An 11797-nucleotide genomic window follows, 5' to 3' on the forward strand; every position below is an offset into this window, starting at 1 on the left:
TTGAGGGATGAGATTTTATTCCTTTTATAAATGCACCACTTTTTTCCACTAATAGAGTTAGGAATGTAGAACAACAAGTGAATCAACTATGACTATTAGTGTCTATGGCTATGGAAACTCAATAAATGAACCCGCTTTTCTACCTCAATAAAAGACTCAGACCGTTTCTTCATAAAGTAAATGTGTTTCTTCAAAGAATATATCAGAATTACTTTTCTTGAAAACTATTTTACATACATTTGGTTGATACAAATTCTATATTGATTATTTTTCTTTCCTTTTATAAGCTTCATCCATGGATGTGACCTATAACAGGGTCATATTTTTATTTTATATTTTTAACAGCACAACTTTGCATTTCCAGTATGATCTAACCATAAAATTTTGCAAAACCACAACTAATATTTCTCTCCTACCAGCTAAATTATGTCAGTCATTTAAATAGATGGAACCAAATATAAACTGTTCTTGAGTATATAAATAATATTTTATAGGAATTGGCAAGTAATTACAATTGCTATTAGAAGTTTATATTTGCCACAGGAACCTGTGATTTTAAAAAACTGTTCAAATTATTTATGCATGAGGCTTATACATAGCACAAATGTATTCATTTGTATTTATGGGTCTAAAGAGAAAAAAAAAATTAGAGAAAAGGCAAATTGGTAAACAACCCCAAATTATAAGAAATTACCTAACTTTGTGCTGTAGTAAAAAGTATAAAAATTATTTGGAAGGAAGGAAAATTATTTCTAAGCACTAACTTTATAAGCAAAAGCCCTATTTTTTTAATGATAGAAGAAATCAATGTTTTTAAGTAAAAACTGAACTGCTTACACTAACCAGTCATACTCAGTATTAATTCTATCCCACAGTGTATGCTACAGAAGGTAATAAAATGCTAATGTTTTCTAGTTTCTCATTTCAATCTGCTCCAGCTTTATCTTAAGCCTTGTTAGCAACAGAAGTCGCCCCAACAATTACACGAACCTAACAACGACTTCCCTGGGATAATTTGATCTGCTGCAACCACAAATTCCAGTCCACATACTTTCTTCTATTATGGTTGTGTCTGTGTGTGTTTAATACTCTTCTTATAAGGCTTTTAAAAATGAGCTAGTAGTTTCTCATTCAGCTCTCTGCCACGTTAACAGTTTTATACATGTAAAAATTACCTAGTTATTTATACAGAATATCTTAATTCAGCTTCAGAGGACAGCGAAGAAAAGTATCATTGCCATCATTTTACATTTCTCCTTTTTTGGCGCTTTCACGGCTGTGTACCTGTGCCCCAAAATGATCATTCGCTGCTCCCTCTCAGTATTCACCGGTGGGGATAGAAAATCTTGAAACTTGCCTGACTCAAGTGTTCCCAGCCATTGCCCAGACACCAGAAGTCTGCTTTCATCTGCTCATGTTGGAGCTTTATCACTTAACTGACCCCATAAAACACACAGGGCTACAACACACTGAACAGCCTCCTTCAAAATGCAGCCTGATTGTGATTCATGGCAAAAAGCTGGAATAGCCCTGCCAGGTCGTAGACGCATTAAGATAAATTGCATTGAATGTGATACATATAAAACAGCACCTTGAAAATGAATCATCTGCTAATTCAGTATTTTCTAATTACAATCACTCCCTCTCAGGGCATGTAATTAATTTACTGAGTTTTAAAAAAAAAAAAGTCAGGATTACTCACACAGTCTTGAAGATGCAATGTCAGCTATTTAGGACAGAAACATCCAAGGCCGTGTTAGAACTCAATTACCACTACATATGCGTTAAAGCAGGAACTGCAGGCCTCTGGACTACGGCAACTATAGGACTCGTGCTGCTCGTACGCTGGGCTATAATTTATGAAACTGAGCCCCAGATCCAGCCAATCATTTAGCTCCTCATAACAAGTCTAACTGGCTCTGGAAAGCTGAAAGGGCTGCACTAGAACAACAAAGATGAGATAGTCCACACAATAATCTGCTTATCTGGAATCACTTTCCCTCACAAGGGCCAGAGAAAAATCACAGCTCCATTGTCTGAGGGCAGGACAGCTGACCTGAGAAAATGCGACTACACCTGGAGCAAGACCTTTTCTGGCTTGGCAATCCCAGTCGAGCCGGCATTAAAGGACTGAGCTGCCCCTGGAAACCGAAGGGCAATGACAGCCGCAAAAACCTCAGGTAATCTTCATCTTTTTATTTTTATTTTTAGCAGGAGTAATGCTGAGTCACATTATATGCAGGAAGCCACTGGGGCAACTAGGTATGCTTCAATTTTATTTTATCTTTTTCCATTCTAATCGTTTGTAGGATCATTTGTTATTAAGCATGAGTCCAGGGAGGCTTAGGGTACCTGAAATGAACTTGAAACCGAAAGGATCATTTGAGGAGGAAAAGAGATCGTTTTCCAGAGCAGTCTGAGAGCTGTCGCTTCAGATGTGCACCCTTCTCACCCAAACACAGAAACAAGGAAAAAGGGGCTGAAGCAGGGGGAGAAAAGGAGTTTCATGAGAACAGTTAAATGCTTTTCGTATCTGAAAGGAAATAACTGTGCTCAAAGTGTACGTTGGGAAGATAGGTTAATGCCCAGCTCCCCTGGCCCTTGGAACCTAGACCACACAAGAATGTACCACGTGGGATTGTTGGGGGAGAGAATGACATAAAAAGTTGACAGAGCCCCCGGGGGCCCGGCTTTTTGGTTTGTTTTGTTTTGTTGGCAATAGTTTATACTTCCCATTATATTTTAAAGTATTACGTATACCAACTACTGCTGTTATACCAAAGTTCCAAATTTGTAGTTATTAAAGGAAAACATTTTTAAGTTAAAAGAGGTGAAAAAAATAGAAAAGCAAACACACACACACACACACACACACACACACACAAAATGGAATTGACATACACATAACCCCAGCACCACACCCTTAGGTACTTGACGTACTTTACCCAACAGCAAATCCTTTCAAATCCTCAGCAAATAGTGTTTCTTCAACGAATTTTATAGCAAGTGTAACATTAGCAACAAAAAAATCTGTGTAATAAACCTTTTAATGACTAAATCAATCATTATACTTTCAAAGTGACAACAGAACCTTCTCAATATTCAAATCGTGTCAGTTTTATCTGCTCTCAGCGGAAGAAGCAGGGAAGGAAAATTTGCTTTGTTCAGTGATGAAATATAAACAACTGTAACAGAAGAGACATTTATGCACCTTTTGTTTGCTGTAGACAATTGACTGTATCCAACTTGAGATTTGACACCAAAAAGAAAAACATAGCAGCACACAGGGAACAGAAGAAGTAATCCATCAACAATTCCCCCAAGATTTGTTCTCTGAATTGTCCAGTGTGTGACTAGCAAGGGAAGAATATTTCTGCTCTGTTTAACTATCTTCTATTTAATTAAACCTTTGTTCATTTGACAGTGCTGTTGTCTACGGTGACTATGTGAGAACCGAAACTTCTGAGGAAGCCAGGGTGTTAAAATTGTTGTTCCCTTTACTCAAGGATAATATGGATTATCTAGCCTGAAATGGAAATCAAACCCTTAAGGTAATATTGCCATTGAATCCTCAACACACCCAACTCCCCCTTTCTCATTCCCTTAATAAAACTTCATTAAAATCCCCTCGAACTCCTGTGTTTGAATCTCCATTTGTCGGCAGACCAAGGCCAAGAATACTTGAAGACCTTTAAGTCATTTCACATGTATTGTTGTCCAGAAACTTCCCATAGGAACCACCTCCCAAACACTTGAAGGCAGCCACTTCACCACCCAAGGCAGCGGCCTGCCACCAGCCAGCAAGTGCTTGGGTGAGAGCTTTCACGGCTCCTGTGCAGTCTCAGCGCTAACAGGCAGCTGACTTACAGGCCGTCCTCTGGCCCCTGCGCCCTGACAAACACTGTTTCGATGGACTCAACTTCAAGCTGTTCACTCAAAACACATTCGTGATAAAAGCTTTTTAAATGATTAGCACTGCCTTCCCCTCCTAGAATCATAATGAAATAATCGTGATAGACTGAGACATGTTACTGCTCCTTGGCAATTTGGGGAGAATCTAGATTATTTCATACCCGGAGCTGTCACATAGCAGAGAAAACCTCACACTGAAAGCAAGGAAGTGATGTCTCAGTATGATCCATCTTGAGCTGCTTAGATTTGTTTTCAATGCCTGATTAAAAACAACGCAACGGAGAAGGAAACTAAAAAAACATACATATCACAGTGTAATCTTTCGCCTAAAGTTATTAAAGCCAATATGAGTCTGCTTATAGCAGGCATCACTGTCCATTCAGCAGGGCTTGTGTGAGCAGATTCTAGCTAGAGAGACTACCTCCTGCCATCGGCACCAATTAATATGTGTTGGTTATTGCATCAGGCACTGTCTAAGAAGCTCTTGGTACGCAAGAGGCATCCAAACAGCTGAATTCAGTTTTTACTCGTTTCCTTGATCTCAGACTCACAGACAAAAATTAAGATGATCCCGATAAAAGAAAAGTAGCTCAGGAATGTGAGCGCTTTTCCGACAAGAACTATCAGCAAATCTCAAGTATTAGAACAGCTACGGTTGACTGAAAAGTGTCTAGAAACCTGGGCCATGCTAATCTGTCTGGCCCTGCAGTTTATGTAGCGAAAGGAGTCACTCCTGAGAAAAGTATAAGAACCGTTCCGACCTACCTTGTTAGTGCGTCTGAGATTGCTAGGGTATTAACTCCGTTCCAGGTGACGTGGCTAAATAGCCCATTATTTTCACAATGCTGGACTCGGCCTAAGAAACCCTGCACCTCGGGACCAGTATGCTGGTGGGGAACTGCTGACAGTCCCAATGCTGACACTTGGAGCCAGCATTGTATGGTTTAAACCGAAAGAGAAATAGTTGCTTATAAAAATGTCAGCAGGAAGGCCTGCCTCACTTTAACAAAGCCAAAATATTTTTTTTTCATTCAAGTTAAAAGGCATAGTGAGTCTGTGGTCACTATAGGGGTTACGCTTATGTTCTTGGTTGAGATAAAGCACTTTATCTGGGCACATAGACCTCAAATTCAGATTTGCTTTCAGTATATTTTTTGGGGGGGGGGGGGGGGGTGCGGGTGTTGTGTTTTGTTGGTTTTTAATTCGGTCTCTCCTAAGAACATGAATTTCTTTTAAAAATACCAATAATGCATTTGACAAGATTCTAAAACATATTTGATACTTAAAATTAACATAAACCAGCATCCTTCTGCACTTATTTTATTCAGTTAAAATTCTTCTAGTTAATGAGACCTGAACAGAAGGATCAATTTTTCTATGACCTTACTCTTTTACAAATTTTCTCAAAACCCATACAACATATACATAACATATGCCAAAACTGGCAATTATTTATATTTGGTTATAAAAATTTCTAATATTTGAGGTTAAAGCCACCTCTAAACAGTGTGTAAGCATTATAACATGGAGTTGAGAGCATAAACTCTAAATCAGACTGTCTGGGTTCAAATCCCAGCTCTGATCCTTAACTGTGGACTTTGAGCAAGTTACTTAAGAGCTCTATGCCTGTTTCCTCATATGTAAAATAGTGCCACACACAGTAACTACCTCCTGGGGCTGATGGGAAGACTAAATGGACAATGCATGCTTAGAACTGAGCCTATTACATGGTGAATATTCATTAAGAGAAAACTGTCATTATTATTATTATTATTATGTTTAAGCTCATTTCAATAAATATGCATAATATCCAAAATGAAGATGAATTACTGAACAGCCGGATATGGTGAAATATATCTCATTTCAGGTAATATCTCTAAGTACGACTTTGTCTTAAGGCCTATGAGATATCAGCTCAAGGAGGTGTATCAGTCACTGTTACTTGTCAGTCTTCTGCCCAGTTATCACTTGGCACTTTCAACCCTGCCCTGCATTCAGTGTGTCACGCACGGACTCTAACCTAGGACATGACACAGAAGGGGGTAATTGTGGTAGGCATGATTCATGTGGTAGTTGGTACAAAGTTCAGGCAAGTTTAAAGATTCCTGCATGAAAGCAAAAAAATAATGGAAGCCATTAATCTTCAGTCATGGTACCGTAACCAAAAAAGATTCAAAAAAAAAGAAAAGAGTTACCTATTATAAACAGCTGTGCTCATTTTCCAAATTCTTGAACCATGTCTGCAATTTACGCTGACTTTTCAGCTTAAATATGAGAGAATCCTGAGGCTAATTATCTCCTTTCCTCCCTGTGATGGGGATTTCTCAGAGCAGGAGAATATTAACTGAGGCTTCGACCTGCTCACTGAGAACGTGCAGAGAAAAAGTCAGCTTGGTGAGGGAACAGCCGCCCCAGGGAAGGTCTATGGACTTCCACACACACATACTCATTCACTCATTTACCCATGAATGTCTGACCCCTTATCTCCCACGCAAATTCCCATCAGCCACACCTAATGGTTTATACAGTTCCTGAGGGAGCCCACGCTCTCTCACAGCCGTGTTTCTGGAGATGCACTCCTCCGTTTGTGTACTCTTCCCCAGTACCCACCATTAAGACCGAGGAAAATTCTCTCCTTCACAGTGAACCCCTTCCTCCCCACCATCTCTCCATGGAAGGTAGTTATTCCCTGTTGGGTAAATTATTGAATTAGTAACACTTACCACATGCATTAGCACTCAACGACAAATAACCAGTTGGAAAATTGGAAGACATTTTCGGGTTAGCAAAAATGCTTTAAAAATGAAATTCGGCGCACTTTCTGCAAGATTCCCAAATGAAATCAAATATTGAGGTTTAATAGCTCTTAGACTCTGCTAGCTAGAGAATCATCTGTGGTCTTCTTTTTTCTTTTTTAATCCTCACCCTAGATATATTATTGATTTTTATTTTATTTTTTAAAATTATGTTTTTATTGATTTTAGAGAGAGAGGAAGAAGGCGGAAGAGAGAGAGAGAGAGAGAGAGAGAGAGAGAGAGAACACGTTGTGGGCTGCCTCCTGCACACACCCCCTACTGGGGATTAAACCCACAACCCGGGCATGAACCAGTGACCTTTTGGTACATGAAACAATGCTCAACCAACTGACCCACAACAGTCAGAGTTGTTTATTTATTTTTAGAGAGAGAGGAAGGGAGAGAGAGAAAGAGAGAGAGAGAGAGAGAGAGAGAGAGAGAAACATCTATGTGAGAGATAGTTACCCTATGTTCCCCTCCTCTATATGCCCCGACCAGTTATCCAACCCGCAGCCTAGGTATGTGCTTTTACCGAGAATTGAACCCACAACCTTTAGGTGTAAGGGACTACTCTCCAACTACCCAGGCCTGTGACTAAGGGGGCAGTCACTTGGCATTGAATATCACCAAAGAGGAGGAGGATGGGATGGGCTAGAGAATTTTAGAAAACAGTGTGTTGGAGGGTTACCTTCAGAATTGTGACACAGGTCCAGTTGGTTGCTAGCTCCTCTCCCACTTCACCTCTGCCTCCCCCTGAGAAAAAAATAGTTACCCTATGTTCCCCAACTTCTGCCACCAAAGGGCCTGTCTTCCCCTCCCATCACATGAATCCTTTTGTGTGCCAACCCCCAGGCAGGCTGGTTAAACCAATCTGTGCCAATATGACTAAATATTCCTGTTATCTTTCAAGTGGCACCTCATTTTAACAGGAACTTTCTAAAAATAGAGCCGAACCAAAAAAATAACCACATGGAATAATTTAGGCCCCTTGGAACATGACAACAAAGACAGGCAGGAACCACACCAGCATATCAGCCACCTTCTCCTAACAGGAGAGGCCAGCCCTACATGCACAGCCCTGGGCCAAGGAGAATGCTAAGTTTTCACTCCTCCACACAAGGCCACTACATATAGTTGGTCAGTGCAAAACCTGTACAACCAACCACTCATACCAGCCTGCCCTCGATGGTCCATCAGTCTTCCCTCTCTACAGCAAGAGCACAGCCACCACCAACCAAGGGAAGATTTCTCACTTATTGAACCCTCCTAGCATAGAGGTAAATACTTGGTACCCCAAAAACAAGTTGGCTATGGAGCCACATTTGTAATCACCGGCAACTAAAAGAGGCAGAGGTTGCTCCCTGCCTCACAGTCCATAGGATTTTGTTTTCCTTTCTTTCTGCCATAGGATTTAAGCACAAATCAGAGGAGTGGAAGGACAGCAGATTGCAGTTGAGACCTATGTGCAATATAAAATAATGCAGCAACTCTTGAACTTGATGTGCATCAGGATTATTAAAGCTGCTTGTGAAAATGGCAGGTCCCTGACTCCTACCACTGGATGCTGATTCTGTAGGTCTAGAATGAAGCCTAGAAATCTGCATTTTATTGGCACCCCTGCTTATTTTAAAGCCAGTTATGCATGATTACTCCTTGAGAAACATTGAGACAGTGCATGCAAAACACTTAACTCAAAGCCTGGCACATTATAAGTGTTCGATACTTGCTAGCTATAATTACTAAGAATCAGTAACCATCCCAACGTCATATCCTCTACTTAGACTTGACCTTTTACTAAGTGCAAATTGCACATGGGTGTGGCAGTGTGATAGGAAGCCAGGAGCTGGTTTAGTGCAAGGAAAGAGAAATGAGAAGAGGAATACAGGATAAAGACAGCCTGATTTAAGTCCTTCTAATGATCCATGAGCCTTTGGTGAGAACTCTGAGCCCGAATTACCACCCCCCTTCCACACTATCAACAGCTCCTATAAAATAGGAGTATTTGAAATAACAGCATTTGGACCAGAAATGTTCAAAATAAAAACACTCAAAAAATATTGGCATTTTCATTTTTCTGCCTCAGGCACCAAAAGCAATACAAGGTTATTTGTTTTGTGGGCAAAGCAGGCCCCAAGTAATAAGGGAGTTTTTTCAATGGCTGAGTCCACCAACATGAGCATAATATAGAAGTAAATCCCAAACCTGATTGGCTGCTGTGCTACTGTAAGTCTTGGCTATTTTCCTCTGCTAATGATGCAGGCCCTCCACAGGTGGCTGGAGCTCACAGTGTCTACTCACCCCAGGGATCACGCCTCACAATAAATAGGACAGGCCCTCCAGGAAATCTTCTGTTTAATTTGCATGCTCCTGAGGATAGGACAAGGCTCTGTTGTTTAAGAGCACACATAACAAAAGCTTTGTTCTTTCAAACCAAGAGGGAAACTGTAGATCTATCCAAAATCACTTGGTCTTAAACTGTGTAAGGATGACAAGAACGAAATATTATTTTAGGCTGCCCAACAGCATCAGTCACTCAATCTCCTCTCCTGGCTTCAGAAAACAATGACTCAATATGGCCTTTTTCTGACAGGCTGCAGCCTTAGGAAAATACTTTCCTGCGTTTAAATCAATGGAAGCTATTCACAGCCCACTTAGCTTTCTCTCTTTGAAGCGTGGGCATAGGAACACAGATGTTTGTATTCATATAATGAAAGGAAAATAGAAACTGTGAATGATTAAAAAAAAATCAAAGTATTTTTTACTCCATCCCAGGTGCTTGACATGTGTTTTATTGCTTGATTTCCTCAGTGACCTCTAAAAGGTTGATTTTATTACCCCCATTTTTACCAAGTATAAGAGAGGTTAAATAAGCTTCCCTAAGGACACAGAGTTGAAAAGTGACAGAGCTGTAAATTAAACAAGAAAGAAAGTAAAAGTAGCCTGAAATCCTACATGTTAAGATTTAAATGAAGCCCTGGCTGGTGTGGCTCAGTTGGTTGGAGCTAGTTTCCTACACCAAAAGGCGGTGTGTTTGATTCCTGATTAGGGGCTCATGCCAGGTTGTAGGTTCAATCCCTGGTTGGGGCATGTATGGGAGGCAACCGATCAATGTTTCTCTCTCACATACATGTTTCTCTCTCTCTCTCCAGCTTCCTCTCTCCAAAATCAATCAAAACATATTTTTTAAAGGTTTAAATGAAAAATCTCCCATATTTCTATTAACATAGTCTTATATAAATGTGATCATTTTGTGTCGTAGTCTGCTTTGTATCACTAAATATTGCTCCACATCATATATATATATGTAAAGTTCATCATTTTTATTGACTACACAGGATTTCTTGGAAGATATTTATCATAACTGACCATGCCAGTCCCCTATTGAAGATCACTGAAGTTATTTCTAGTTTTCCTATGAATATGCTTTGCAAACATATTTATACATGCATGTAGTTATCTCCTGAGGGTAAGTCCTCGGCTGAAAATCGCAGAGATTATGCATTTTACGTTTCAGTACATCTCACCCAACTGCCTTTTGAAAGGTTAGATCAGGTAAGCTACAGGATGTGCTCATTTCTTCACTCTCACGGGCACACAAGGTTTAAGCAACCATTTACATTTCTGCCAAAATAATAGGGAGAAATGATAGCATTGTTGTTTTTATCTCCATTTATTTCATCATTAGGGAAATTAGACAGCTTTCCCTATGTGTTGGCCATTTGCAATTCTTCCAGAAATTAATTATCCCTATTATTTTTCTGCTTTTCTATTAGAACCTGACTCCAAAATTCATTGCAAATGCTTTCTCCTGCCTCTCGCTCTTTTCTCATGATCTGTACTGATATATGGGAGACTTTGATCTCTAGCCAAGAAAAGTTTGGCAACAGATTGCCAGGGTGATTACTCAAGTTCCATAAAACATGTTCCAAGAAGAAAAAACTAACTAGTCTAAAGAACAGAAAGCCATAAACTTCTCCTCAGTTGTCTGCCTCGAAATAGGTCATCCCCTGACTTTATCAGCAGTTGTTTATCTTATAAGAAACAATAATCCATTCAAACTCAACCTTCTTCTTTTGCAGAGAAATTTGGATAATGGAAGAGGGACCAAGAACAGTTTGGAGAAACATCCTCAGAACCAGGGGCTGACATGGAGGGAGGACCCTCACACACACACACACACACATCTCCATGTCCCGGGCAGTGGCAGACCACAGACTCATAGATTGTTTGTGCTGAGACCCAGGTGAGAGATGCCCTCACTCCATGGAAACAGAGGCCCACAGACATAAAGTGACTTGGCTGAAATCAATTGGCAAATGGCAGTCCCTTGACTCCCCGAGCAGAGCTCATTCCACTAGAGCAGTGGTCGGCAAACTGCGGCCCCTTGAGTGTGGCTCTTTCACAAAATAACATGTGTGGGTGCACACGTACAGTGCGATTGAAACTTCGTGGCCACACTCAAGGGGCCAAAGAGCCGCATGTGGCTTGCGAGCCGTGGTTTGCTGACCACTGCACTAGAGGACAGTAACCAGAAGTAAAACAGCCCCAATTGAGTCCCCAGAGCTTAAAACACTAATTCTGCCTCCCACAGTTCCCAGATCATGTTAAAAGGTATTATGACAAGAGTACCATTGTGCCTAGCCCAGGCACATGTGCAGAGGCAGCCTGGACCACATGCTTGGCCAGCGTCTTGGCTGCTAGGGTTGGGCAGCATTCTGACTGGCTGTGGCCAGGGGCCAAAAGGGATGATGTTAGGCTGCCCTCTTGCTTCTGCACTCAAGAAAGAATATGACAAAACCAACAGCAAAACAGGGCTGCTGTCCAGCCTTTGTGGTAGCCAGCTTTTTTTTTTTCTTATGAAAATCATGTGTTAGCTTAGTTGGTTCACTCCTATCTGTTCAGTTTCAGTCAAATCCAGTCTCTGAAGCAAAGTAAACCAAGCCTGGCCAGGTGGTGGTCCTGTGCTCCCTGAAGGACTTCGGCCTTATCCCAACAAAGCCCCAAATGTGGCCAAAATGTCTGACAGGCAAACTGGACAAGGACCACCCTATCCCATCTCACCTGCAGAAAAGTGCATGGGCCAGTGGCCT

The 11797-nt window shown here is 40.8% G+C and overlaps 1 long non-coding RNA gene across 1 annotated transcript; it reads left to right on the forward strand.

The window, feature by feature from the left end:
* The first annotated feature begins 1477 nt into the window (after positions 1-1477).
* On the forward strand, positions 1478-3633 carry LOC106728030. The gene is made up of 2 exons (XR_001364260.1): positions 1478-2180; positions 3425-3633. It is a non-coding gene; the product is annotated as an uncharacterized LOC106728030 (long non-coding RNA).
* The last annotated feature ends 8164 nt before the right edge of the window (positions 3634-11797 follow it).

This window comes from Myotis brandtii, unplaced genomic scaffold, assembly GCF_000412655.1.
Source record: "Myotis brandtii unplaced genomic scaffold, ASM41265v1 scaffold115, whole genome shotgun sequence".
Taxonomy (NCBI): Eukaryota; Metazoa; Chordata; class Mammalia; order Chiroptera; family Vespertilionidae; genus Myotis; species Myotis brandtii.